At 63.3% G+C, this 25,592-nt stretch overlaps 16 non-coding genes across 16 annotated transcripts; 10 read left to right on the forward strand and 6 right to left on the reverse strand.

Annotated features, from left to right (window-relative positions):
- Window positions 1–678: 678 nt before the first annotated feature.
- TRNAL-CAG (transfer RNA leucine (anticodon CAG)) lies at window positions 679–761 on the reverse strand. Its single transcript has one exon. It is a non-coding gene; the product is annotated as a tRNA-Leu (tRNA).
- Window positions 762–1,339: 578 nt separating this feature from the next.
- On the forward strand, window positions 1,340–1,411 carry TRNAD-GUC (transfer RNA aspartic acid (anticodon GUC)). The gene has a single exon. It is a non-coding gene; the product is annotated as a tRNA-Asp (tRNA).
- Window positions 1,412–2,264: 853 nt separating this feature from the next.
- On the forward strand, window positions 2,265–2,336 carry TRNAG-UCC (transfer RNA glycine (anticodon UCC)). The gene has a single exon. It is a non-coding gene; the product is annotated as a tRNA-Gly (tRNA).
- A 278-nt stretch (window positions 2,337–2,614) lies between these two features.
- Window positions 2,615–2,686, forward strand: TRNAE-CUC (transfer RNA glutamic acid (anticodon CUC)). The gene has a single exon. It is a non-coding gene; the product is annotated as a tRNA-Glu (tRNA).
- Window positions 2,687–6,820: 4,134 nt separating this feature from the next.
- On the reverse strand, window positions 6,821–6,891 carry TRNAG-GCC (transfer RNA glycine (anticodon GCC)). The gene has a single exon. It is a non-coding gene; the product is annotated as a tRNA-Gly (tRNA).
- A 1,681-nt stretch (window positions 6,892–8,572) lies between these two features.
- Window positions 8,573–8,655, reverse strand: TRNAL-CAG (transfer RNA leucine (anticodon CAG)). Its single transcript has one exon. It is a non-coding gene; the product is annotated as a tRNA-Leu (tRNA).
- Window positions 8,656–9,233: 578 nt separating this feature from the next.
- Window positions 9,234–9,305, forward strand: TRNAD-GUC (transfer RNA aspartic acid (anticodon GUC)). The gene has a single exon. It is a non-coding gene; the product is annotated as a tRNA-Asp (tRNA).
- Window positions 9,306–10,149: 844 nt separating this feature from the next.
- Window positions 10,150–10,221, forward strand: TRNAG-UCC (transfer RNA glycine (anticodon UCC)). The gene has a single exon. It is a non-coding gene; the product is annotated as a tRNA-Gly (tRNA).
- Window positions 10,222–10,499: 278 nt separating this feature from the next.
- Window positions 10,500–10,571, forward strand: TRNAE-CUC (transfer RNA glutamic acid (anticodon CUC)). The gene has a single exon. It is a non-coding gene; the product is annotated as a tRNA-Glu (tRNA).
- Window positions 10,572–14,706: 4,135 nt separating this feature from the next.
- On the reverse strand, window positions 14,707–14,777 carry TRNAG-GCC (transfer RNA glycine (anticodon GCC)). Its single transcript has one exon. It is a non-coding gene; the product is annotated as a tRNA-Gly (tRNA).
- A 1,673-nt stretch (window positions 14,778–16,450) lies between these two features.
- On the reverse strand, window positions 16,451–16,533 carry TRNAL-CAG (transfer RNA leucine (anticodon CAG)). Its single transcript has one exon. It is a non-coding gene; the product is annotated as a tRNA-Leu (tRNA).
- A 578-nt stretch (window positions 16,534–17,111) lies between these two features.
- Window positions 17,112–17,183, forward strand: TRNAD-GUC (transfer RNA aspartic acid (anticodon GUC)). The gene has a single exon. It is a non-coding gene; the product is annotated as a tRNA-Asp (tRNA).
- An 853-nt stretch (window positions 17,184–18,036) lies between these two features.
- Window positions 18,037–18,108, forward strand: TRNAG-UCC (transfer RNA glycine (anticodon UCC)). Its single transcript has one exon. It is a non-coding gene; the product is annotated as a tRNA-Gly (tRNA).
- Window positions 18,109–18,386: 278 nt separating this feature from the next.
- On the forward strand, window positions 18,387–18,458 carry TRNAE-CUC (transfer RNA glutamic acid (anticodon CUC)). The gene has a single exon. It is a non-coding gene; the product is annotated as a tRNA-Glu (tRNA).
- A 5,867-nt stretch (window positions 18,459–24,325) lies between these two features.
- On the reverse strand, window positions 24,326–24,408 carry TRNAL-CAG (transfer RNA leucine (anticodon CAG)). The gene has a single exon. It is a non-coding gene; the product is annotated as a tRNA-Leu (tRNA).
- A 578-nt stretch (window positions 24,409–24,986) lies between these two features.
- On the forward strand, window positions 24,987–25,058 carry TRNAD-GUC (transfer RNA aspartic acid (anticodon GUC)). The gene has a single exon. It is a non-coding gene; the product is annotated as a tRNA-Asp (tRNA).
- The last annotated feature ends 534 nt before the right edge of the window (window positions 25,059–25,592 follow it).

Below are 25,592 nucleotides of genomic sequence, written 5' to 3' on the forward strand. Positions count from 1 at the left end.
GGCCAAGGTCCCAAGGCGAAAAAGCACCGAGGGCACGCACCACAGGCCGGCAAGACGGTGTGGCTGTGGAGGGAATGTAATGGGCAGGCGGGCCGTTGGGGCTGGCGGGAAGGACAGGATGTTGGAAAGAGGGAGAGCTGCTGGTGGCGGAAGTGGAAGAAAGGCTGTGAGAGCGAGTCCGCTGTTCACCGGGCCGAAGTCGGAGGGCGGGCCAGGCGTGGACGGGCTTTCCACACGCGGCCGTTCTGCGTGTGGCGGTGGGGGCGGGGTGGAGCGTGGGAGTGGGAGTGGGAGGGAGGGACGAAGGCAGGCAGGCAGGCAGGCAGGCAGGCAGGCAGGCAGGAAAACCAGCAGCAGCAGCAGCAGCCGCAAGCAGGTGAGGAAAGATGGGCTGCGAAGGACTGAAGGTTTTTCTGGTGGGGGTGCAGGTAGGAGGGGGCTTAGGAGCTGGCCCCTGGGGAGGGCGTTTGTCCGGAAAGCCAGTCGCCGGAGGGTTCCTAGTGCGCCGTTTCTGCCAGGCCCGCGGCCGTGGCTGAGAAGGTCCCGCGTCTGAGAGGCGTGGATGTCCGGGCCGGAGTTTGGAGAGGCCGCAAGAGTGCAGGGCGCGAACGGACTGGAAGGCAGTAAAGCGCTGCCATAGGGCCGGGTGCGTTTGTCGGGCGGGCCAAAAGGCTGGCTTGTCAGGAGTGGGATTCGAACCCACGCCTCCAGGGGAGACTGCGACCTGAACGCAGCGCCTTAGACCGCTCGGCCATCCTGACGGCGGGCCTGGGCGTGCGCGTGGCCGCTGGGCTGGCTGGGACCCGACGCGACGCGAACCCCGGTGCCCTTGGCGGGGCGCGGTGCTCCGCGCCAGGCGCGCGGCCGTCTGGGTGAGCGACAGAACGGGCGCGCGGCGGCCGACGGGGAGCACGGCCAGACGACGCGCCTGGCTGCGCCGCGGTGGCGCCCTCGCCCACCCCTGGCCCCGGACGCAGCCGGGCCGCGTCGGGCCAGCCCCTGCCGCCGACCCCCACCCGCGCGTCTCCTCGCCGGCCATGGCCCGGCGCGCGCCCACCCCCTCCTCGCAGCCTTGCTTTCCGTCTCGGGCCCCCTCCACCCGGCGCGATCCCCGCGTCGGAGGCAGTAGGCAGCGCGCACTCGGAGTTTTCAGGGCCACGCGGGTCCGGGTCCCTGTCGGGGTCGGGGGCTGCTGCTTTGGAGGACGCGGTTGGTGTGGCGTTGGGTCGGGTCGGGTCGGGCACGAGCCGGGCGCCCGTGGTGGGCAGGGGGCCGGAGGGCAGGGGGAGGCGTCGGCAGGCAGCCCGAGAGCGGCCGGGCGCGGGGGCGGTGGCCGCCGTCCTCGTTAGTATAGTGGTGAGTATCCCCGCCTGTCACGCGGGAGACCGGGGTTCGATTCCCCGACGGGGAGGCAACACGCCCTCTTTTGGTGGCTGGCGCCGCTCTCTGTCCTGCCGCCTGGCTCCCAAGGGCCCTTCTTCTCCTCCCTCCGCCCTCCGCCCTCCAGCGAGGCGCAGGGCGCCAGCGCGTGCCCAGCCTGCCCACCCTCGCCCCCCTGCAGCCACCCAGCCCTTCCTCCTCGCCGGGCGCTCAGTCGCCAGGGCCGAGCGACGGCCTCCTCTGGACCCCACAAGCGCCCGATGACATTGCGGCCCGCCCCAAGTGGCTGTCTCAGGGGGCTCCTTGCGTCGCGACGCACAGCTGCGCAGCTATGCACAGCGGCATAGGTGCACAGCTGCCGGGACGGGTGGGAGGCGGATGAGTGCCGTCCCCCTGTCGGTGCGGGGAGTGGCCTGGCCCAGCGCCCGGTGGAGAAGGGCTTTGGCGAGCCGGGGGCTGGAAGACGCGTGCCCCGGGGGCGGGGGCGGGCCGCGGCGTGGAGCGGAGGGCCCTGGAGCAGCAAGGCAGCGAGAGCGCCCCCCTGAGGCGGTCGGGCCGGTGGCCGAGGGCAGCTTCGTAGGGCTGGCGCGGGTGGGGCGCCGGGGAGCCTTGGTGGCGCCTGTGACGTCACAGAGCTGCCGGCCGGCGGGGCGTCGGGGCAGGGCTGCTCCAAGCGGCGGCTGCGGCGGCGGCGGCGGCTGAGGAGGAGGAGGAGGAGGAGGAGGAGGACGAGGAGGAGGACGAGGAAGAGAAAGGGGAGTAGGAGGAGGAAGAGAAGGAGGAGGAGGAGGAGGAGGAGGAGGAGGAGGAGGAGAAGGCGGCGGCGACGAGAGTGCGCTCGGGCGAGCCCGGTGCCGGCGTCTCGGGGCGGCCCGGGCTGTGCAGCGTTGGTGGTATAGTGGTGAGCATAGCTGCCTTCCAAGCAGTTGACCCGGGTTCGATTCCCGGCCAACGCAGCGGGCTGACCTTTTACCGAGCTCCACGGGCGGCCGGCCGGCCGGGGGCCTGTGAGGGAGAGCTGGGAGCAGGGAGCTAGCTGGCCCCAGCGGCTTTTCTTGTGTGTGCGAGAAGCAGGCGCGCAGTGTTCTGAGGGCGCTGCAAGCAGGAAGGACGGTAGGACACGTGGATTGCCAGGGGCGGCGCGTGGCTGGACTTGGAAAGGCCGGGTCTTGGCGCCAAGGTGGCGCCGAGCGGGTGCTATGGGTCCAGCAGGAGCAGTGGTAGAGCCTGACGCTCCCTGGTGGTCTAGTGGTTAGGATTCGGCGCTCTCACCGCCGCGGCCCGGGTTCGATTCCCGGTCAGGGAAGCCTTTCTTCTGCCTCTCTACCTCCCACCGTCCACATCCCACTTTTAGGCCACGCTTGCTCCGCGGCCTCGGCGCCCCGACAAGAGCCGCCCGGTGCCCTGCACCTCCAGCCCAAGCCCTGCCAGGCAACCTCCACCCTCCCTCCCCGGCCAAACCTTTTGGCCGCACTGGCGCGCGCCCACTCGAGGCCTTCGACGTCCCGTGTCTTCCTTTTCGGACGCTTGCCTCAGCCCCAAACACGAGTGGCCGGGGCCGCGCCTCTCGCCGCCGTGGCCGTGGCCACGAGCAAACGCCCCCGCCTGTGTCTGGACTCTCCATCAGCACTGCTTTTCCCCCACGGCGACAGCGGCGGCAGCGCCGACGGCGACGGCGGTGTCACACGCGGTGCCTTCTAACAAAGCCGGATCCCCTGTGGAAAGGAGCACCGGTGGGCAGACGGGTGCTTCGCACCACCGCAGCAGGTTTCCTGAACGCCCTTGCCGGTGCCGTGGGGGTGGCTGACAGTGTGGGATGAAGGTGTTTGTGGCCGCGGTCGGTGGCCACCCCACGCGGGTTAGGGAACGGAGCAGAAGGACCCCATGGAGAGAGGGCGGCGGTGGGCCGCGTGCTGGGAGGTGCGAGGAAGGGCCTGGGGTGTCTGGGTGGAGCGCGGGCAGGAGCGGGAGGTGTTGGGCTGGCGGGGACCTGGCCCGGGAGAGCGGCTGGCCACTCAGGCAGGGGCTCAGCAGAAGCTTGGGGGTGGTGGCAGCACCTGGCCCGGCACGTGTGTACGGGTGGGTCAGATCAGGGGCCGGGGTGGGCCTGGAGTAGGAGTGCGTCTGAGGAGCACTGGCGGAAGTGAGACTTCCGGGCAGGACATGTGACAGTCGGGCCTGGGATACAAGGGGAAGGTGGCGGGGAGAGGGGTCCGAGCCGGCAGGCTGGGGGGAAGGGCGGGGTGTGTGAGTGGGCTGTGGGGCGAGGAAGACGGTGGGAGAGGACCCCTTCGCGGTGGGGTGGCGGGTGAGCGCGCCAGACTGGTGTGCTGTGCGGCAAGGTGGTCAGGCTAACCAGTGGGTTGGGACTGGGGGCGGTGGGTAGGAGGCAGGCAAGAGAAGAGCAGAAACGGAGCGCGCCTCAGGGGCTAGGCGGGGTCCGAATGGGGTGGGGGCATTCTACTGCCCCAGAGACATATACATCACCTCTCATCGGGAGAAACCATCCGGTCTCAGGTGTGTGTGGCGGCGGGGGTGGGGGGAGGAGGGGTTGAGGTTGAAAGAGGCCAAAGGAGAGGTCCCCTATGATCCAGCAATCCCACTCCTGGGTACGTACCCGGCAATGACGAAACAAGAGTGCAAAAAGGCACAAGCACCTCCACGTTCACAGCGGCACTATTTGCAGTAGCCAAGACACGGGAAAAAACCCAAGTGCCCGTCAACGGGTGGCTAGTACAAGAAGAGGTGGTATATATGTACTATGGGATATTACTCAGCCATTAATAAAAAAGAATGAAATATTGCCATTTGCCGCAACAAGAATGCTCCCAGAGAATATTACACTTAGTGAAGTAGGTCCGACAGAGAAGCACAAAGATATGTGGAATCTAAAAAGTACTACCAATGAATCTATGTGCAAAACAGAAACAGACTCACAGACCTAGAAGACACAGTGATGGTTACCCGAGGTAAAAAGGAGGGGTGGAGGGATAAATTAGGAGCTCGATGAACAGATACACAGTACTTCATATAAAGGAGATAAGCAACAAGGATTTCCAGAATAACGCAGGGAGTGATAGTCAATATCCTGCAATAACCTGTAGTGGAAATCAATCTGAAACAATATTAGACATGGAAAACAGTATCCCCCTTGCTGTACACCTGAAACTAACTCAATATTGTTAATCAACTCTTCTTCTTAAACCACGAGTACTAGTACTTATAAGTAAGTAAGTAAGTAAATAAATAAAAACAACGACCAAAATAAACAGGAGAAACATGAGCCATCAGATGATCCAGCAATCCCCGTCGTGGGTACACATCCGCCAAAGAGAAAAACTGTTGTTTGAAGAGATCCACGCACCCCCGTGTTTGCAGCAGCACTGTGTGCCGCAGCCAAGACATAGAAAAAACCCATGTGCCCGTCAACAGTTGGCTGACAGGAAAAGATGCGGTATATATGTACTGTGGAATATTACTCAGCCATTTCAGAAAACGAAATATTGCCATTTGCCACAATAAGGATGGTCCTAGAGAACATTACACTTAGCGAAGTAAGTCTGACAGAGAAGCACAAACATACGTGGAATCTAAAACATAATAGAAAAGAAGGTATGTGCAAAAGAGAAACAGACTCACAGACATAGGAAACACACTGATGGTTCCCCGAGGAGAACGGGAGGGGTGGAGGCATAAATTAGGAGCTGCGATGAACAGATACACCGTACTTCATATAAAAGACATAAGCAACAAGGATTTCCAGAATAACACCGGGAATGATATTCAATATCCTGTAGTAAACTGTAATGGAAAGCAATCTGAAACAATATTAGACATGGAAGACAGTATCCGCTTTGCTGTGCACCTGAAACTAACTCAATATCGTTAATCAACTTTTCTTCCAAAATTACAGCTACTAGTTCTTATAAGTAAATGAATAAGTAAATATTAAATGCATAAATAAAAACAACACACTAAATAAATAGGTGGAATACGAGCTCCCATATGATCCAGCCCTCCCCATCGTGGGTACACATCGGCAAAGGAGAGAAACTGTCATTTGCAGAGATCCATGCACCCCCACGTTCACAGCAGCACTACGGGCCACAGCCAAGACATGGACAAAACCCAAGTGCCCATCAACCGATGGCTGGCACAGGAAGACGTGGTACGTATGTACTGTGGAATATTACTCAGCCATACAAAAGAGTGAGATATTGCCATTTGCACCGATAAGGATGGACCTAGAGTATACTCCACTTAGCGACGTAAGTCAGGCAGAGAAGCACAAAGATATGTGGAATCTAAACCGTACTACAAACGGATGTATGTGCCAAAGAGCAACGGACTCACAGACATGGAAAACACACTGTTCGTTACCCAAGGGGAAAGTGTAGGGCAGGGAAGAATCCGGAGCTGCGATTAACAGAGGGGAAATACTATACATAAAGCACAGAAGCAACAAGGATTTGCCGTACAGCACAGGGAACTGTATTCATATGTCGTGATAACGTATAATGGAAAATAACCTGGAAAAGGACATATAACTGAATCACTTGGCTGTACACCTGAAAGTAACCCAGTATTGTAAATCAACCGTACTGCTACGAAAAGGAGACGAAGACGAAGGGGGAAAAAAGGAGGGCAACGGGACAGAGGCAAGGGCAGGATCCTTGACAACGTAGGATTTGGAAAGGATCGGGGGAAAAGTGGGGAGATAGGGGGTGGGATGGGGGTGTCTGTGGGAGTAGGGTGGAGGCTGAGGTGGTGGTGCCGGTGGTGCTGTCCCGAGGGCTGACGCTGTTGGTGGGAGCAGAGGTTCAGGGGAGGGGGTGGTGTTTGTCGTGCTGATGGTGGTGGTGGCAGTAGTGGTGGAGGAGCGGGCCGGTGTTGGAAACGTATTTCTGTCGAGGGTCAGAACATGAATCTAGAGTGCAGTCTGCGATGATAGTGTGGACTTCTTTTTGAACTCCTCGTGCAAGTGGACGCTTTGGGGACTCTCCAGGAAAATGGGATGTATCACTCCCAGAGGTGGCAACTTCCTTGCTCCTGGTTGTGCAAACATAGTATAACTTTCGCAGTGCGGGCAGAGTGAGGCAGAGAGCTTGGAAACGTGGCGAAAGGTGAAGAGGTTGGGCTGTGCGGGTGCCAGTGTGGGGTGTTCCTTACAGCGAGAAGCGTGACACAAGCGGGGTCGGGGTAAGGACGAGAGCAAGGACAAGGAAGGGGTCTGGGCGTAAGAGTGGCTGAGCCCGCAAGGTGTCAGGTCCTGGAGGCGTGGCTCCCGGGTGTGTGTGGGGTGGGGGCGTCTGCGTGGGAAGGACAGGGGCCGGAAGGTGCGGTGGTGAGCGAGCTGTTGCAGGACCGGTGCCTTGAGTGTGGCAGCGGGGAAGCCCAGCTCCGCTGTGGGGCTGCGGGAACCAAAAGGGGACGCTGCGGCTGCATGGGCCGGGAATCGAACCCGGGCCTCCCGCGTGGCAGGCGAGAATTCTACCACTGAACCACCCATGCACCGATGGCCGCCGGCGCCCGGCGCTGCCCCAGCGGCGCTCGCCGCCAACCGCCGGACCCTGGTCACTGCTCGCCCCGTGGGCATGTGCTCCATTTGAGCAGGAGGCCGACGGGCCACCTGAATGAGAGGCTCCGGGCACGCTGGCGACCCCAGGGCGCGAGGCGGTCGGAAGCACCGAGGGACGAGGGACGGAGGGACGCAGGCGTGCTCGGCCCGTCCCGCGCTTTCTCTGCCGTCCACGGCCGCCGCGAGACTGTCGGTGTCGCCAGAGGAAGCCAGGAGCCGAAGCGGCCTGGCCCGCGCCCGAATCCCAGTCAGGGCAGGCGAGGCGTGGCCGCTGCGGCTGAGCGCCGACGTTCCTCTCAGCAGCCGCCCGGCCCCGACGCACAGCCCCTCTGGCGGCTGGCTTTCTTGCTGGTGCGGGGCGTGCGAGGGCGGGCGGGGGCAGGGATCGGAGCTCGGGGCTGTGCAGGGACCGCGAGCGTGGGAGATGGACACCGGGCACCGCCGCCGCCGCCGCCGCCGCCGCCGCCGCCGTCGCCGAGCGGCGCTCAGGCCACAAGACCAAAGGTGTCTGAGCCTCGCTTCTGCGCTCTGGCCCACCCCTCTCCCGCGGGGTCCCGCTCTGCTGCGTTGGTTGTGAGGAGAAGCACTTGGGCAGACTGGCTGCTGGCTCGCGGACAGCCCGGTGAGGGAGGGAGCGCGCCAGGGTGTGGTTGGGTCCGGCCGGAGCAGCGGCTTCCCCGAGGGACTTGCGCTGTGGCGCCGAGGTGGGTGGCCCGGGCTGGGGGCCGGACGTCTGTGGTGGGTGACAGGGCATCCAGGGCTTCCGCTCACTACTCACTGGAGCACCGTTCCCGGGAGCGACTCCTGCGCCAGGCCCCGTGCAGGGAGGGCCCCCTGTTGGCTGGCCAGCAGGAGGCTGGGCTGCACGCGGCCCGGCAGGCAGGCAGGCAGGCAGGCAGGCAGGCAGGCAGGCAGGCAGGTAGGCAGGTGTGGTCCGGCCAAGGTCCCAAGGCGAAAAAGCACCGAGGGCACGCACCACAGGCCGGCAAGACGGTGTGGCTGTGGAGGGAATGGAATGGGCAGGCGGGCCGTTGGGGCTGGCGGGAAGGACAGGATGTTGGAAAGAGGGAGAGCTGCTGGTGGCGGAAGTGGAAGAAAGGCTGTGAGAGCGAGTCCGCTGTTCACCGGGCCGAAGTCGGAGGGCGGGCCAGGCGTGGACGGGCTTTCCACACGCGGCCGTTCTGCGTGTGGCGGTGGGGGCGGGGTGGAGCGTGGGAGTGGGAGTGGGAGGGAGGGACGAAGGCAGGCAGGCAGGCAGGCAGGCAGGCAGGCAGGCAGGAAAACCAGCAGCAGCAGCAGCAGCCGCAAGCAGGTGAGGAAAGATGGGCTGCGAAGGACTGAAGGTTTTTCTGGTGGGGGTGCAGGTAGGAGGGGGCTTAGGAGCTGGCCCCTGGGGAGGGCGTTTGTCCGGAAAGCCAGTCGCCGGAGGGTTCCTAGTGCGCCGTTTCTGCCAGGCCCGCGGCCGTGGCTGAGAAGGTCCCGCGTCTGAGAGGCGTGGATGTCCGGGCCGGAGTTTGGAGAGGCCGCAAGAGTGCAGGGCGCGAACGGACTGGAAGGCAGTAAAGCGCTGCCATAGGGCCGGGTGCGTTTGTCGGGCGGGCCAAAAGGCTGGCTTGTCAGGAGTGGGATTCGAACCCACGCCTCCAGGGGAGACTGCGACCTGAACGCAGCGCCTTAGACCGCTCGGCCATCCTGACGGCGGGCCTGGGCGTGCGCGTGGCCGCTGGGCTGGCTGGGACCCGACGCGACGCGAACCCCGGTGCCCTTGGCGGGGCGCGGTGCTCCGCGCCAGGCGCGCGGCCGTCTGGGTGAGCGACAGAACGGGCGCGCGGCGGCCGACGGGGAGCACGGCCAGACGACGCGCCTGGCTGCGCCGCGGTGGCGCCCTCGCCCACCCCTGGCCCCGGACGCAGCCGGGCCGCGTCGGGCCAGCCCCTGCCGCCGACCCCCACCCGCGCGTCTCCTCGCCGGCCATGGCCCGGCGCGCGCCCACCCCCCCCTCGCAGCCTTGCTTTCCGTCTCGGGCCCCCTCCACCCGGCGCGATCCCCGCGTCGGAGGCAGTAGGCAGCGCGCACTCGGAGTTTTCAGGGCCACGCGGGTCCGGGTCCCTGTCGGGGTCGGGGGCTGCTGCTTTGGAGGACGCGGTTGGTGTGGCGTTGGGTCGGGTCGGGTCGGGCACGAGCCGGGCGCCCGTGGTGGGCAGGGGGCCGGAGGGCAGGGGGAGGCGTCGGCAGGCAGCCCGAGAGCGGCCGGGCGCGGGGGCGGTGGCCGCCGTCCTCGTTAGTATAGTGGTGAGTATCCCCGCCTGTCACGCGGGAGACCGGGGTTCGATTCCCCGACGGGGAGGCAACACGCCCTCTTTTGGTGGCTGGCGCCGCTCTCTGTCCTGCCGCCTGGCTCCCAAGGGCCCTTCTTCTCCTCCCTCCGCCCTCCGCCCTCCAGCGAGGCGCAGGGCGCCAGCGCGTGCCCAGCCTGCCCACCCTCGCCCCCCTGCAGCCACCCAGCCCTTCCTCCTCGCCGGGCGCTCAGTCGCCAGGGCCGAGCGACGGCCTCCTCTGGACCCCACAAGCGCCCGATGACATTGCGGCCCGCCCCAAGTGGCTGTCTCAGGGGGCTCCTTGCGTCGCGACGCACAGCTGCGCAGCTATGCACAGCGGCATAGGTGCACAGCTGCCGGGACGGGTGGGAGGCGGATGAGTGCCGTCCCCCTGTCGGTGCGGGGAGTGGCCTGGCCCAGCGCCCGGTGGAGAAGGGCTTTGGCGAGCCGGGGGCTGGAAGACGCGTGCCCCGGGGGCGGGGGCGGGCCGCGGCGTGGAGCGGAGGGCCCTGGAGCAGCAAGGCAGCGAGAGCGCCCCCCTGAGGCGGTCGGGCCGGTGGCCGAGGGCAGCTTCGTAGGGCTGGCGCGGGTGGGGCGCCGGGGAGCCTTGGTGGCGCCTGTGACGTCACAGAGCTGCCGGCCGGCGGGGCGTCGGGGCAGGGCTGCTCCAAGCGGCGGCTGCGGCGGCGGCGGCGGCTGAGGAGGAGGAGGAGGAGGAGGACGAGGAGGAGGACGAGGAAGAGAAAGGGGAGTAGGAGGAGGAAGAGAAGGAGGAGGAGGAGGAGGAGGAGGAGGAGGAGGAGAAGGCGGCGGCGACGAGAGTGCGCTCGGGCGAGCCCGGTGCCGGCGTCTCGGGGCGGCCCGGGCTGTGCAGCGTTGGTGGTATAGTGGTGAGCATAGCTGCCTTCCAAGCAGTTGACCCGGGTTCGATTCCCGGCCAACGCAGCGGGCTGACCTTTTACCGAGCTCCACGGGCGGCCGGCCGGCCGGGGGCCTGTGAGGGAGAGCTGGGAGCAGGGAGCTAGCTGGCCCCAGCGGCTTTTCTTGTGTGTGCGAGAAGCAGGCGCGCAGTGTTCTGAGGGCGCTGCAAGCAGGAAGGACGGTAGGACACGTGGATTGCCAGGGGCGGCGCGTGGCTGGACTTGGAAAGGCCGGGTCTTGGCGCCAAGGTGGCGCCGAGCGGGTGCTATGGGTCCAGCAGGAGCAGTGGTAGAGCCTGACGCTCCCTGGTGGTCTAGTGGTTAGGATTCGGCGCTCTCACCGCCGCGGCCCGGGTTCGATTCCCGGTCAGGGAAGCCTTTCTTCTGCCTCTCTACCTCCCACCGTCCACATCCCACTTTTAGGCCACGCTTGCTCCGCGGCCTCGGCGCCCCGACAAGAGCCGCCCGGTGCCCTGCACCTCCAGCCCAAGCCCTGCCAGGCAACCTCCACCCTCCCTCCCCGGCCAAACCTTTTGGCCGCACTGGCGCGCGCCCACTCGAGGCCTTCGACGTCCCGTGTCTTCCTTTTCGGACGCTTGCCTCAGCCCCAAACACGAGTGGCCGGGGCCGCGCCTCTCGCCGCCGTGGCCGTGGCCACGAGCAAACGCCCCCGCCTGTGTCTGGACTCTCCATCAGCACTGCTTTTCCCCCACGGCGACAGCGGCGGCAGCGCCGACGGCGACGGCGGTGTCACACGCGGTGCCTTCTAACAAAGCCGGATCCCCTGTGGAAAGGAGCACCGGTGGGCAGACGGGTGCTTCGCACCACCGCAGCAGGTTTCCTGAACGCCCTTGCCGGTGCCGTGGGGGTGGCTGACAGTGTGGGATGAAGGTGTTTGTGGCCGCGGTCGGTGGCCACCCCACGCGGGTTAGGGAACGGAGCAGAAGGACCCCATGGAGAGAGGGCGGCGGTGGGCCGCGTGCTGGGAGGTGCGAGGAAGGGCCTGGGGTGTCTGGGTGGAGCGCGGGCAGGAGCGGGAGGTGTTGGGCTGGCGGGGACCTGGCCCGGGAGAGCGGCTGGCCACTCAGGCAGGGGCTCAGCAGAAGCTTGGGGGTGGTGGCAGCACCTGGCCCGGCACGTGTGTACGGGTGGGTCAGATCAGGGGCCGGGGTGGGCCTGGAGTAGGAGTGCGTCTGAGGAGCACTGGCGGAAGTGAGACTTCCGGGCAGGACATGTGACAGTCGGGCCTGGGATACAAGGGGAAGGTGGCGGGGAGAGGGGTCCGAGCCGGCAGGCTGGGGGGAAGGGCGGGGTGTGTGAGTGGGCTGTGGGGCGAGGAAGACGGTGGGAGAGGACCCCTTCGCGGTGGGGTGGCGGGTGAGCGCGCCAGACTGGTGTGCTGTGCGGCAAGGTGGTCAGGCTAACCAGTGGGTTGGGACTGGGGGCGGTGGGTAGGAGGCAGGCAAGAGAAGAGCAGAAACGGAGCGCGCCTCAGGGGCTAGGCGGGGTCCGAATGGGGTGGGGGCATTCTACTGCCCCAGAGACATATACATCACCTCTCATCGGGAGAAACCATCCGGTCTCAGGTGTGTGTGGCGGCGGGGGTGGGGGGAGGAGGGGTTGAGGTTGAAAGAGGCCAAAGGAGAGGTCCCCTATGATCCAGCAATCCCACTCCTGGGTACGTACCCGGCAATGACGAAACAAGAGTGCAAAAAGGCACAAGCACCTCCACGTTCACAGCGGCACTATTTGCAGTAGCCAAGACACGGGAAAAAAACCCAAGTGCCCGTCAACGGGTGGCTAGTACAAGAAGAGGTGGTATATATGTACTATGGGATATTACTCAGCCATTAATAAAAAAGAATGAAATATTGCCATTTGCCGCAACAAGAATGCTCCCAGAGAATATTACACTTAGTGAAGTAGGTCCGACAGAGAAGCACAAAGATATGTGGAATCTAAAAAGTACTACCAATGAATCTATGTGCAAAACAGAAACAGACTCACAGACCTAGAAGACACAGTGATGGTTACCCGAGGTAAAAAGGAGGGGTGGAGGGATAAATTAGGAGCTCGATGAACAGATACACAGTACTTCATATAAAGGAGATAAGCAACAAGGATTTCCAGAATAACGCAGGGAGTGATAGTCAATATCCTGCAATAACCTGTAGTGGAAATCAATCTGAAACAATATTAGACATGGAAAACAGTATCCCCCTTGCTGTACACCTGAAACTAACTCAATATTGTTAATCAACTCTTCTTCTTAAACCACGAGTACTAGTACTTATAAGTAAGTAAGTAAGTAAATAAATAAAAACAACGACCAAAATAAACAGGAGAAACATGAGCCATCAGATGATCCAGCAATCCCCGTCGTGGGTACACATCCGCCAAAGAGAAAAACTGTTGTTTGAAGAGATCCACGCACCCCCGTGTTTGCAGCAGCACTGTGTGCCGCAGCCAAGACATAGAAAAAACCCATGTGCCCGTCAACAGTTGGCTGACAGGAAAAGATGCGGTATATATGTACTGTGGAATATTACTCAGCCATTTCAGAAAACGAAATATTGCCATTTGCCACAATAAGGATGGTCCTAGAGAACATTACACTTAGCGAAGTAAGTCTGACAGAGAAGCACAAACATACGTGGAATCTAAAACATAATAGAAAAGAAGGTATGTGCAAAAGAGAAACAGACTCACAGACATAGGAAACACACTGATGGTTCCCCGAGGAGAACGGGAGGGGTGGAGGCATAAATTAGGAGCTGCGATGAACAGATACACCGTACTTCATATAAAAGACATAAGCAACAAGGATTTCCAGAATAACACCGGGAATGATATTCAATATCCTGTAGTAAACTGTAATGGAAAGCAATCTGAAACAATATTAGACATGGAAGACAGTATCCGCTTTGCTGTGCACCTGAAACTAACTCAATATCGTTAATCAACTTTTCTTCCAAAATTACAGCTACTAGTTCTTATAAGTAAATGAATAAGTAAATATTAAATGCATAAATAAAAACAACACACTAAATAAATAGGTGGAATACGAGCTCCCATATGATCCAGCCCTCCCCATCGTGGGTACACATCGGCAAAGGAGAGAAACTGTCATTTGCAGAGATCCATGCACCCCCACGTTCACAGCAGCACTACGGGCCACAGCCAAGACATGGACAAAACCCAAGTGCCCATCAACCGATGGCTGGCACAGGAAGACGTGGTACGTATGTACTGTGGAATATTACTCAGCCATACAAAAGAGTGAGATATTGCCATTTGCACCGATAAGGATGGACCTAGAGTATACTCCACTTAGCGACGTAAGTCAGGCAGAGAAGCACAAAGATATGTGGAATCTAAACCGTACTACAAACGGATGTATGTGCCAAAGAGCAACGGACTCACAGACATGGAAAACACACTGTTCGTTACCCAAGGGGAAAGTGTAGGGCAGGGAAGAATCCGGAGCTGCGATTAACAGAGGGGAAATACTATACATAAAGCACAGAAGCAACAAGGATTTGCCGTACAGCACAGGGAACTGTATTCATATGTCGTGATAACGTATAATGGAAAATAACCTGGAAAAGGACATATAACTGAATCACTTGGCTGTACACCTGAAAGTAACCCAGTATTGTAAATCAACCGTACTGCTACGAAAAGGAGACGAAGACGAAGGGGGAAAAAAGGAGGGCAACGGGACAGAGGCAAGGGCAGGATCCTTGACAACGTAGGATTTGGAAAGGATCGGGGGAAAAGTGGGGAGATAGGGGGTGGGATGGGGGTGTCTGTGGGAGTAGGGTGGAGGCTGAGGTGGTGGTGCCGGTGGTGCTGTCCCGAGGGCTGACGCTGTTGGTGGGAGCAGAGGTTCAGGGGAGGGGGTGGTGTTTGTCGTGCTGATGGTGGTGGTGGCAGTAGTGGTGGAGGAGCGGGCCGGTGTTGGAAACGTATTTCTGTCGAGGGTCAGAACATGAATCTAGAGTGCAGTCTGCGATGATAGTGTGGACTTCTTTTTGAACTCCTCGTGCAAGTGGACGCTTTGGGGACTCTCCAGGAAAATGGGATGTATCACTCCCAGAGGTGGCAACTTCCTTGCTCCTGGTTGTGCAAACATAGTATAACTTTCGCAGTGCGGGCAGAGTGAGGCAGAGAGCTTGGAAACGTGGCGAAAGGTGAAGAGGTTGGGCTGTGCGGGTGCCAGTGTGGGGTGTTCCTTACAGCGAGAAGCGTGACACAAGCGGGGTCGGGGTAAGGACGAGAGCAAGGACAAGGAAGGGGTCTGGGCGTAAGAGTGGCTGAGCCCGCAAGGTGTCAGGTCCTGGAGGCGTGGCTCCCGGGTGTGTGTGGGGTGGGGGCGTCTGCGTGGGAAGGACAGGGGCCGGAAGGTGCGGTGGTGAGCGAGCTGTTGCAGGACCGGTGCCTTGAGTGTGGCAGCGGGGAAGCCCAGCTCCGCTGTGGGGCTGCGGGAACCAAAAGGGGACGCTGCGGCTGCATGGGCCGGGAATCGAACCCGGGCCTCCCGCGTGGCAGGCGAGAATTCTACCACTGAACCACCCATGCACCGATGGCCGCCGGCGCCCGGCGCTGCCCCAGCGGCGCTCGCCGCCAACCGCCGGACCCTGGTCACTGCTCGCCCCGTGGGCATGTGCTCCATTTGAGCAGGAGGCCGACGGGCCACCTGAATGAGAGGCTCCGGGCACGCTGGCGACCCCAGGGCGCGAGGCGGTCGGAAGCACCGAGGGACGAGGGACGGAGGGACGCAGGCGTGCTCGGCCCGTCCCGCGCTTTCTCTGCCGTCCACGGCCGCCGCGAGACTGTCGGTGTCGCCAGAGGAAGCCAGGAGCCGAAGCGGCCTGGCCCGCGCCCGAATCCCAGTCAGGGCAGGCGAGGCGTGGCCGCTGCGGCTGAGCGCCGACGTTCCTCTCAGCAGCCGCCCGGCCCCGACGCACAGCCCCTCTGGCGGCTGGCTTTCTTGCTGGTGCGGGGCGTGCGAGGGCGGGCGGGGGCAGGGATCGGAGCTCGGGGCTGTGCAGGGACCGCGAGCGTGGGAGATGGACACCGGGCACCGCCGCCGCCGCCGCCGCCGCCGCCGCCGCCGTCGCCGAGCGGCGCTCAGGCCACAGGACCAAAGGTGTCTGAGCCTCGCTTCTGCGCTCTGGCCCACCCCTCTCCCGCGGGGTCCCGCTCTGCTGCGTTGGTTGTGAGGAGAAGCACTTGGGCAGACTGGCTGCTGGCTCGCGGACAGCCCGGTGAGGGAGGGAGCGCGCCAGGGTGTGGTTGGGTCCGGCCGGAGCAGCGGCTTCCCCGAGGGACTTGCGCTGTGGCGCCGAGGTGGGTGGCCCGGGCTGGGGGCCGGACGTCTGTGGTGGGTGACAGGGCATCCAGGGCTTCCGCTCACTACTCACTGGAGCACCGTTCCCGGGAGCGACTCCTGCGCCAGGCCCCGTGCAGGGAGGGCCCCCTGTTGGCTGGCCAGCAGGAGGCTGGGCTGCACGCGGCCCGGCAGGCAGGCAGGCAGGCAGGCAGGCAGGCAGGCAGGTAGGCAGGTGTGGTCCGGCCAAGGTCCCAAGGCGAAAAAGCACCGAGGGCACGCACCACAGGCCGGCAAGACGGTGTGGCTGTGGAGGGAATGGAATGGGCAGGCGGGCCGTTGGGGCTGGCGGGAAGGACAGGATGTTGGAAAGAGGGAGAGCTGCTGGTGGCGGAAGTGGAAGAAAGGCTGTGAGAGCGAGTCCGCTGTTCACCGGGCCGAAGTCGGAGGGCGGGCCAGGCGTGGACGGGCTTTCCACACGCGGCCGTTCTGCGTGTGGCGGTGGGGGCGGGGTGGAGCGTGGGAGTGGGAGTGGGAGGGAGGGACGAAGGCAGGCAGGCAGGCAGGCAGGCAGGCAGGCAGGCAGGAAAACCAGCAGCAGCAGCAGCAGCCGCAAGCAGGTGAGGAAAGATGGGCTGCGAAGGACTGAAGGTTTTTCTGGTGGGGGTGCAGGTAGGAGGGGGCTTAGGAGCTGGCCCCTGGGGAGGGCGTTTGTCCGGAAAGCCAGTCGCCGGAGGGTTCCTAGTGCGCCGTTTCTGCCAGGCCCGCGGCCGTGGCTGAGAAGGTCCCGCGTCTGAGAGGCGTGGATGTCCGGGCCGGAGTTTGGAGAGGCCGCAAGAGTGCAGGGCGCGAACGGACTGGAAGGCAGTAAAGCGCTGCCATAGGGCCGGGTGCGTTTGTCGGGCGGGCCAAAAGGCTGGCTTGTCAGGAGTGGGATTCGAACCCACGCCTCCAGGGGAGACTGCGACCTGAACGCAGCGCCTTAGACCGCTCGGCCATCCTGACGGCGGGCCTGGGCGTGCGCGTGGCCGCTGGGCTGGCTGGGACCCGACGCGACGCGAACCCCGGTGCCCTTGGCGGGGCGCGGTGCTCCGCGCCAGGCGCGCGGCCGTCTGGGTGAGCGACAGAACGGGCGCGCGGCGGCCGACGGGGAGCACGGCCAGACGACGCGCCTGGCTGCGCCGCGGTGGCGCCCTCGCCCACCCCTGGCCCCGGACGCAGCCGGGCCGCGTCGGGCCAGCCCCTGCCGCCGACCCCCACCCGCGCGTCTCCTCGCCGGCCATGGCCCGGCGCGCGCCCACCCCCTCCTCGCAGCCTTGCTTTCCGTCTCGGGCCCCCTCCACCCGGCGCGATCCCCGCGTCGGAGGCAGTAGGCAGCGCGCACTCGGAGTTTTCAGGGCCACGCGGGTCCGGGTCCCTGTCGGGGTCGGGGGCTGCTGCTTTGGAGGACGCGGTTGGTGTGGCGTTGGGTCGGGTCGGGTCGGGCACGAGCCGGGCGCCCGTGGTGGGCAGGGGGCCGGAGGGCAGGGGGAGGCGTCGGCAGGCAGCCCGAGAGCGGCCGGGCGCGGGGGCGGTGGCCGCCGTCCTCGTTAGTATAGTGGTGAGTATCCCCGCCTGTCACGCGGGAGACCGGGGTTCGATTCCCCGACGGGGAGGCAACACGCCCTCTTTTGGTGGCTGGCGCCGCTCTCTGTCCTGCCGCCTGGCTCCCAAGGGCCCTTCTTCTCCTCCCTCCGCCCTCCGCCCTCCAGCGAGGCGCAGGGCGCCAGCGCGTGCCCAGCCTGCCCACCCTCGCCCCCCTGCAGCCACCCAGCCCTTCCTCCTCGCCGGGCGCTCAGTCGCCAGGGCCGAGCGACGGCCTCCTCTGGACCCCACAAGCGCCCGATGACATTGCGGCCCGCCCCAAGTGGCTGTCTCAGGGGGCTCCTTGCGTCGCGACGCACAGCTGCGCAGCTATGCACAGCGGCATAGGTGCACAGCTGCCGGGACGGGTGGGAGGCGGATGAGTGCCGTCCCCCTGTCGGTGCGGGGAGTGGCCTGGCCCAGCGCCCGGTGGAGAAGGGCTTTGGCGAGCCGGGGGCTGGAAGACGCGTGCCCCGGGGGCGGGGGCGGGCCGCGGCGTGGAGCGGAGGGCCCTGGAGCAGCAAGGCAGCGAGAGCGCCCCCCTGAGGCGGTCGGGCCGGTGGCCGAGGGCAGCTTCGTAGGGCTGGCGCGGGTGGGGCGCCGGGGAGCCTTGGTGGCGCCTGTGACGTCACAGAGCTGCCGGCCGGCGGGGCGTCGGGGCAGGGCTGCTCCAAGCGGCGGCTGCGGCGGCGGCGGCGGCTGAGGAGGAGGAGGAGGAGGAGGAGGAGGACGAGGAGGAGGACGAGGAAGAGAAAGGGGAGTAGGAGGAGGAAGAGAAGGAGGAGGAGGAGGAGGAGGAGGAGGAGGAGGAGGAGAAGGCGGCGGCGACGAGAGTGCGCTCGGGCGAGCCCGGTGCCGGCGTCTCGGGGCGGCCCGGGCTGTGCAGCGTTGGTGGTATAGTGGTGAGCATAGCTGCCTTCCAAGCAGTTGACCCGGGTTCGATTCCCGGCCAACGCAGCGGGCTGACCTTTTACCGAGCTCCACGGGCGGCCGGCCGGCCGGGGGCCTGTGAGGGAGAGCTGGGAGCAGGGAGCTAGCTGGCCCCAGCGGCTTTTCTTGTGTGTGCGAGAAGCAGGCGCGCAGTGTTCTGAGGGCGCTGCAAGCAGGAAGGACGGTAGGACACGTGGATTGCCAGGGGCGGCGCGTGGCTGGACTTGGAAAGGCCGGGTCTTGGCGCCAAGGTGGCGCCGAGCGGGTGCTATGGGTCCAGCAGGAGCAGTGGTAGAGCCTGACGCTCCCTGGTGGTCTAGTGGTTAGGATTCGGCGCTCTCACCGCCGCGGCCCGGGTTCGATTCCCGGTCAGGGAAGCCTTTCTTCTGCCTCTCTACCTCCCACCGTCCACATCCCACTTTTAGGCCACGCTTGCTCCGCGGCCTCGGCGCCCCGACAAGAGCCGCCCGGTGCCCTGCACCTCCAGCCCAAGCCCTGCCAGGCAACCTCCACCCTCCCTCCCCGGCCAAACCTTTTGGCCGCACTGGCGCGCGCCCACTCGAGGCCTTCGACGTCCCGTGTCTTCCTTTTCGGACGCTTGCCTCAGCCCCAAACACGAGTGGCCGGGGCCGCGCCTCTCGCCGCCGTGGCCGTGGCCACGAGCAAACGCCCCCGCCTGTGTCTGGACTCTCCATCAGCACTGCTTTTCCCCCACGGCGACAGCGGCGGCAGCGCCGACGGCGACGGCGGTGTCACACGCGGTGCCTTCTAACAAAGCCGGATCCCCTGTGGAAAGGAGCACCGGTGGGCAGACGGGTGCTTCGCACCACCGCAGCAGGTTTCCTGAACGCCCTTGCCGGTGCCGTGGGGGTGGCTGACAGTGTGGGATGAAGGTGTTTGTGGCCGCGGTCGGTGGCCACCCCACGCGGGTTAGGGAACGGAGCAGAAGGACCCCATGGAGAGAGGGCGGCGGTGGGCCGCGTGCTGGGAGGTGCGAGGAAGGGCCTGGGGTGTCTGGGTGGAGCGCGGGCAGGAGCGGGAGGTGTTGGGCTGGCGGGGACCTGGCCCGGGAGAGCGGCTGGCCACTCAGGCAGGGGCTCAGCAGAAGCTTGGGGGTGGTGGCAGCACCTGGCCCGGCACGTGTGTACGGGTGGGTCAGATCAGGGGCCGGGGTGGGCCTGGAGTAGGAGTGCGTCTGAGGAGCACTGGCGGAAGTGAGACTTCCGGGCAGGACATGTGACAGTCGGGCCTGGGATACAAGGGGAAGGTGGCGGGGAGAGGGGTCCGAGCCGGCAGGCTGGGGGGAAGGGCGGGGTGTGTGAGTGGGCTGTGGGGCGAGGAAGACGGTGGGAGAGGACCCCTTCGCGGTGGGGTGGCGGGTGAGCGCGCCAGACTGGTGTGCTGTGCGGCAAGGTGGTCAGGCTAACCAGTGGGTTGGGACTGGGGGCGGTGGGTAGGAGGCAGGCAAGAGAAGAGCAGAAACGGAGCGCGCCTCAGGGGCTAGGCGGGGTCCGAATGGGGTGGGGGCATTCTACTGCCCCAGAGACATATACATCACCTCTCATCGGGAGAAACCATCCGGTCTCAGGTGTGTGTGGCGGCGGGGGTGGGGGGAGGAGGGGTTGAGGTTGAAAGAGGCCAAAGGAGAGGTCCCCTATGATCCAGCAATCCCACTCCTGGGTACGTACCCGGCAATGACGAAACAAGAGTGCAAAAAGGCACAAGCACCTCCACGTTCACAGCGGCACTATTTGCAGTAGCCAAGACACGGGAAAAAAACCCAAGTGCCCGTCAACGGGTGGCTAGTACAAGAAGAGGTGGTATATATGTACTATGGGATATTACTCAGCCATTAATAAAAAAGAATGAAATATTGCCATTTGCCGCAACAAGAATGCTCCCAGAGAATATTACACTTAGTGAAGTAGGTCCGACAGAGAAGCACAAAGATATGTGGAATCTAAAAAGTACTACCAATGAATCTATGTGCAAAACAGAAACAGACTCACAGACCTAGAAGACACAGTGATGGTTACCCGAGGTAAAAAGGAGGGGTGGAGGGATAAATTAGGAGCTCGATGAACAGATACACAGTACTTCATATAAAGGAGATAAGCAACAAGGATTTCCAGAATAACGCAGGGAGTGATAGTCAATATCCTGCAATAACCTGTAGTGGAAATCAATCTGAAACAATATTAGACATGGAAAACAGTATCCCCCTTGCTGTACACCTGAAACTAACTCAATATTGTTAATCAACTCTTCTTCTTAAACCACGAGTACTAGTACTTATAAGTAAGTAAGTAAGTAAATAAATAAAAACAACGACCAAAATAAACAGGAGAAACATGAGCCATCAGATGATCCAGCAATCCCCGTCGTGGGTACACATCCGCCAAAGAGAAAAACTGTTGTTTGAAGAGATCCACGCACCCCCGTGTTTGCAGCAGCACTGTGTGCCGCAGCCAAGACATAGAAAAAACCCATGTGCCCATCAACAGTTGGCTGACAGGAAGAGATGCGGTATATATGTACTGTGGAATATTACTCAGCCATTTCAGAAAACGAAATATTGCCATTTGCCACAATAAGGATGGTCCTAGAGAACATTACACTTAGCGAAGTAAGTCTGACAGAGAAGCACAAACATACGTGGAATCTAAAACATAATAGAAAAGAAGGTATGTGCAAAAGAGAAACAGACTCACAGACATAGGAAACACACTGATGGTTCCCCGAGGAGAACGGGAGGGGTGGAGGCATAAATTAGGAGCTGCGATGAACAGATACACCGTACTTCATATAAAAGACATAAGCAACAAGGATTTCCAGAATAACACCGGGAATGATATTCAATATCCTGTAGTAAACTGTAATGGAAAGCAATCTGAAACAATATTAGACATGGAAGACAGTATCCGCTTTGCTGTGCACCTGAAACTAACTCAATATCGTTAATCAACTTTTCTTCCAAAATTACAGCTACTAGTTCTTATAAGTAAATGAATAAGTAAATATTAAATGCATAAATAAAAACAACACACTAAATAAATAGGTGGAATACGAGCTCCCATATGATCCAGCCCTCCCCATCGTGGGTACACATCGGCAAAGGAGAGAAACTGTCATTTGCAGAGATCCATGCACCCCCACGTTCACAGCAGCACTACGGGCCACAGCCAAGACATGGACAAAACCCAAGTGCCCATCAACCGATGGCTGGCACAGGAAGACGTGGTACGTATGTACTGTGGAATATTACTCAGCCATACAAAAGAGTGAGATATTGCCATTTGCACCGATAAGGATGGACCTAGAGTATACTCCACTTAGCGACGTAAGTCAGGCAGAGAAGCACAAAGATATGTGGAATCTAAACCGTACTACAAACGGATGTATGTGCCAAAGAGCAACGGACTCACAGACATGGAAAACACACTGTTCGTTACCCAAGGGGAAAGTGTAGGGCAGGGAAGAATCCGGAGCTGCGATTAACAGAGGGGAAATACTATACATAAAGCACAGAAGCAACAAGGATTTGCCGTACAGCACAGGGAACTGTATTCATATGTCGTGATAACGTATAATGGAAAATAACCTGGAAAAGGACATATAACTGAATCACTTGGCTGTACACCTGAAAGTAACCCAGTATTGTAAATCAACCGTACTGCTACGAAAAGGAGACGAAGACGAAGGGGGAAAAAAGGAGGGCAACGGGACAGAGGCAAGGGCAGGATCCTTGACAACGTAGGATTTGGAAAGGATCGGGGGAAAAGTGGGGAGATAGGGGGTGGGATGGGGGTGTCTGTGGGAGTAGGGTGGAGGCTGAGGTGGTGGTGCCGGTGGTGCTGTCCCGAGGGCTGACGCTGTTGGTGGGAGCAGAGGTTCAGGGGAGGGGGTGGTGTTTGTCGTGCTGATGGTGGTGGTGGCAGTAGTGGTGGAGGAGCGGGCCGGTGTTGGAAACGTATTTCTGTCGAGGGTCAGAACATGAATCTAGAGTGCAGTCTGCGATGATAGTGTGGACTTCTTTTTGAACTCCTCGTGCAAGTGGACGCTTTGGGGACTCTCCAGGAAAATGGGATGTATCACTCCCAGAGGTGGCAACTTCCTTGCTCCTGGTTGTGCAAACATAGTATAACTTTCGCAGTGCGGGCAGAGTGAGGCAGAGAGCTTGGAAACGTGGCGAAAGGTGAAGAGGTTGGGCTGTGCGGGTGCCAGTGTGGGGTGTTCCTTACAGCGAGAAGCGTGACACAAGCGGGGTCGGGGTAAGGACGAGAGCAAGGACAAGGAAGGGGTCTGGGCGTAAGAGTGGCTGAGCCCGCAAGGTGTCAGGTCCTGGAGGCGTGGCTCCCGGGTGTGTGTGGGGTGGGGGCGTCTGCGTGGGAAGGACAGGGGCCGGAAGGTGCGGTGGTGAGCGAGCTGTTGCAGGACCGGTGCCTTGAGTGTGGCAGCGGGGAAGCCCAGCTCCGCTGTGGGGCTGCGGGAACCAAAAGGGGACGCTGCGGCTGCATGGGCCGGGAACCGAACCCGGGCCTCCCGCGTGGCAGGCGAGAATTCTACCACTGAACCACCCATGCACCGATGGCCGCCGGCGCCCGGCGCTGCCCCAGCGGCGCTCGCCGCCAACCGCCGGACCCTGGTCACTGCTCGCCCCGTGGGCATGTGCTCCATTTGAGCAGGAGGCCGACGGGCCACCTGAATGAGAGGCTCCGGGCACGCTGGCGACCCCAGGGCGCGAGGCGGTCGGAAGCACCGAGGGACGAGGGACGGAGGGACGCAGGCGTGCTCGGCCCGTCCCGCGCTTTCTCTGCCGTCCACGGCCGCCGCGAGACTGTCGGTGTCGCCAGAGGAAGCCAGGAGCCGAAGCGGCCTGGCCCGCGCCCGAATCCCAGTCAGGGCAGGCGAGGCGTGGCCGCTGCGGCTGAGCGCCGACGTTCCTCTCAGCAGCCGCCCGGCCCCGACGCACAGCCCCTCTGGCGGCTGGCTTTCTTGCTGGTGCGGGGCGTGCGAGGGCGGGCGGGGGCAGGGATCGGAGCTCGGGGCTGTGCAGGGACCGCGAGCGTGGGAGATGGACACCGGGCACCGCCGCCGCCGCCGCCGCCGCCGCCGCCGCCGTCGCCGAGCGGCGCTCAGGCCACAAGACCAAAGGTGTCTGAGCCTCGCTTCTGCGCTCTGGCCCACCCCTCTCCCGCGGGGTCCCGCTCTGCTGCGTTGGTTGTGAGGAGAAGCACTTGGGCAGACTGGCTGCTGGCTCGCGGACAGCCCGGTGAGGGAGGGAGCGCGCCAGGGTGTGGTTGGGTCCGGCCGGAGCAGCGGCTTCCCCGAGGGACTTGCGCTGTGGCGCCGAGGTGGGTGGCCCGGGCTGGGGGCCGGACGTCTGTGGTGGGTGACAGGGCATCCAGGGCTTCCGCTCACTACTCACTGGAGCACCGTTCCCGGGAGCGACTCCTGCGCCAGGCCCCGTGCAGGGAGGGCCCCCTGTTGGCTGGCCAGCAGGAGGCTGGGCTGCACGCGGCCCGGCAGGCAGGCAGGCAGGCAGGCAGGTAGGCAGGTGTGGTCCGGCCAAGGTCCCAAGGCGAAAAAGCACCGAGGGCACGCACCACAGGCCGGCAAGACGGTGTGGCTGTGGAGGGAATGGAATGGGCAGGCGGGCCGTTGGGGCTGGCGGGAAGGACAGGATGTTGGAAAGAGGGAGAGCTGCTGGTGGCGGAAGTGGAAGAAAGGCTGTGAGAGCGAGTCCGCTGTTCACCGGGCCGAAGTCGGAGGGCGGGCCAGGCGTGGACGGGCTTTCCACACGCGGCCGTTCTGCGTGTGGCGGTGGGGGCGGGGTGGAGCGTGGGAGTGGGAGTGGGAGGGAGGGACGAAGGCAGGCAGGCAGGCAGGCAGGCAGGCAGGCAGGCAGGAAAAGCAGCAGCAGCAGCAGCAGCCGCAAGCAGGTGAGGAAAGATGGGCTGCGAAGGACTGAAGGTTTTTCTGGTGGGGGTGCAGGTAGGAGGGGGCTTAGGAGCTGGCCCCTGGGGAGGGCGTTTGTCCGGAAAGCCAGTCGCCGGAGGGTTCCTAGTGCGCCGTTTCTGCCAGGCCCGCGGCCGTGGCTGAGAAGGTCCCGCGTCTGAGAGGCGTGGATGTCCGGGCCGGAGTTTGGAGAGGCCGCAAGAGTGCAGGGCGCGAACGGACTGGAAGGCAGTAAAGCGCTGCCATAGGGCCGGGTGCGTTTGTCGGGCGGGCCAAAAGGCTGGCTTGTCAGGAGTGGGATTCGAACCCACGCCTCCAGGGGAGACTGCGACCTGAACGCAGCGCCTTAGACCGCTCGGCCATCCTGACGGCGGGCCTGGGCGTGCGCGTGGCCGCTGGGCTGGCTGGGACCCGACGCGACGCGAACCCCGGTGCCCTTGGCGGGGCGCGGTGCTCCGCGCCAGGCGCGCGGCCGTCTGGGTGAGCGACAGAACGGGCGCGCGGCGGCCGACGGGGAGCACGGCCAGACGACGCGCCTGGCTGCGCCGCGGTGGCGCCCTCGCCCACCCCTGGCCCCGGACGCAGCCGGGCCGCGTCGGGCCAGCCCCTGCCGCCGACCCCCACCCGCGCGTCTCCTCGCCGGCCATGGCCCGGCGCGCGCCCACCCCCTCCTCGCAGCCTTGCTTTCCGTCTCGGGCCCCCTCCACCCGGCGCGATCCCCGCGTCGGAGGCAGTAGGCAGCGCGCACTCGGAGTTTTCAGGGCCACGCGGGTCCGGGTCCCTGTCGGGGTCGGGGGCTGCTGCTTTGGAGGACGCGGTTGGTGTGGCGTTGGGTCGGGTCGGGTCGGGCACGAGCCGGGCGCCCGTGGTGGGCAGGGGGCCGGAGGGCAGGGGGAGGCGTCGGCAGGCAGCCCGAGAGCGGCCGGGCGCGGGGGCGGTGGCCGCCGTCCTCGTTAGTATAGTGGTGAGTATCCCCGCCTGTCACGCGGGAGACCGGGGTTCGATTCCCCGACGGGGAGGCAACACGCCCTCTTTTGGTGGCTGGCGCCGCTCTCTGTCCTGCCGCCTGGCTCCCAAGGGCCCTTCTTCTCCTCCCTCCGCCCTCCGCCCTCCAGCGAGGCGCAGGGCGCCAGCGCGTGCCCAGCCTGCCCACCCTCGCCCCCCTGCAGCCACCCAGCCCTTCCTCCTCGCCGGGCGCTCAGTCGCCAGGGCCGAGCGACGGCCTCCTCTGGACCCCACAAGCGCCCGATGACATTGCGGCCCGCCCCAAGTGGCTGTCTCAGGGGGCTCCTTGCGTCGCGACGCACAGCTGCGCAGCTATGCACAGCGGCATAGGTGCACAGCTGCCGGGACGGGTGGGAGGCGGATGAGTGCCGTCCCCCTGTCGGTGCGGGGAGTGGCCTGGCCCAGCGCCCGGTGGAGAAGGGCTTTGGCGAGCCGGGGGCTGGAAGACGCGTGCCCCGGGGGCGGGGGCGGGCCGCGGCGTGGAGCGGAGGGCCCTGGAGCAGCAAGGCAGCGAGAGCGCCCCCCTGAGGCGGTCGGGCCGGTGGCCG

Source organism: Eubalaena glacialis, unplaced genomic scaffold, assembly GCF_028564815.1.
Source record: "Eubalaena glacialis isolate mEubGla1 unplaced genomic scaffold, mEubGla1.1.hap2.+ XY scaffold_353, whole genome shotgun sequence".
Classification (NCBI taxonomy): domain Eukaryota; kingdom Metazoa; phylum Chordata; class Mammalia; order Artiodactyla; family Balaenidae; genus Eubalaena; species Eubalaena glacialis.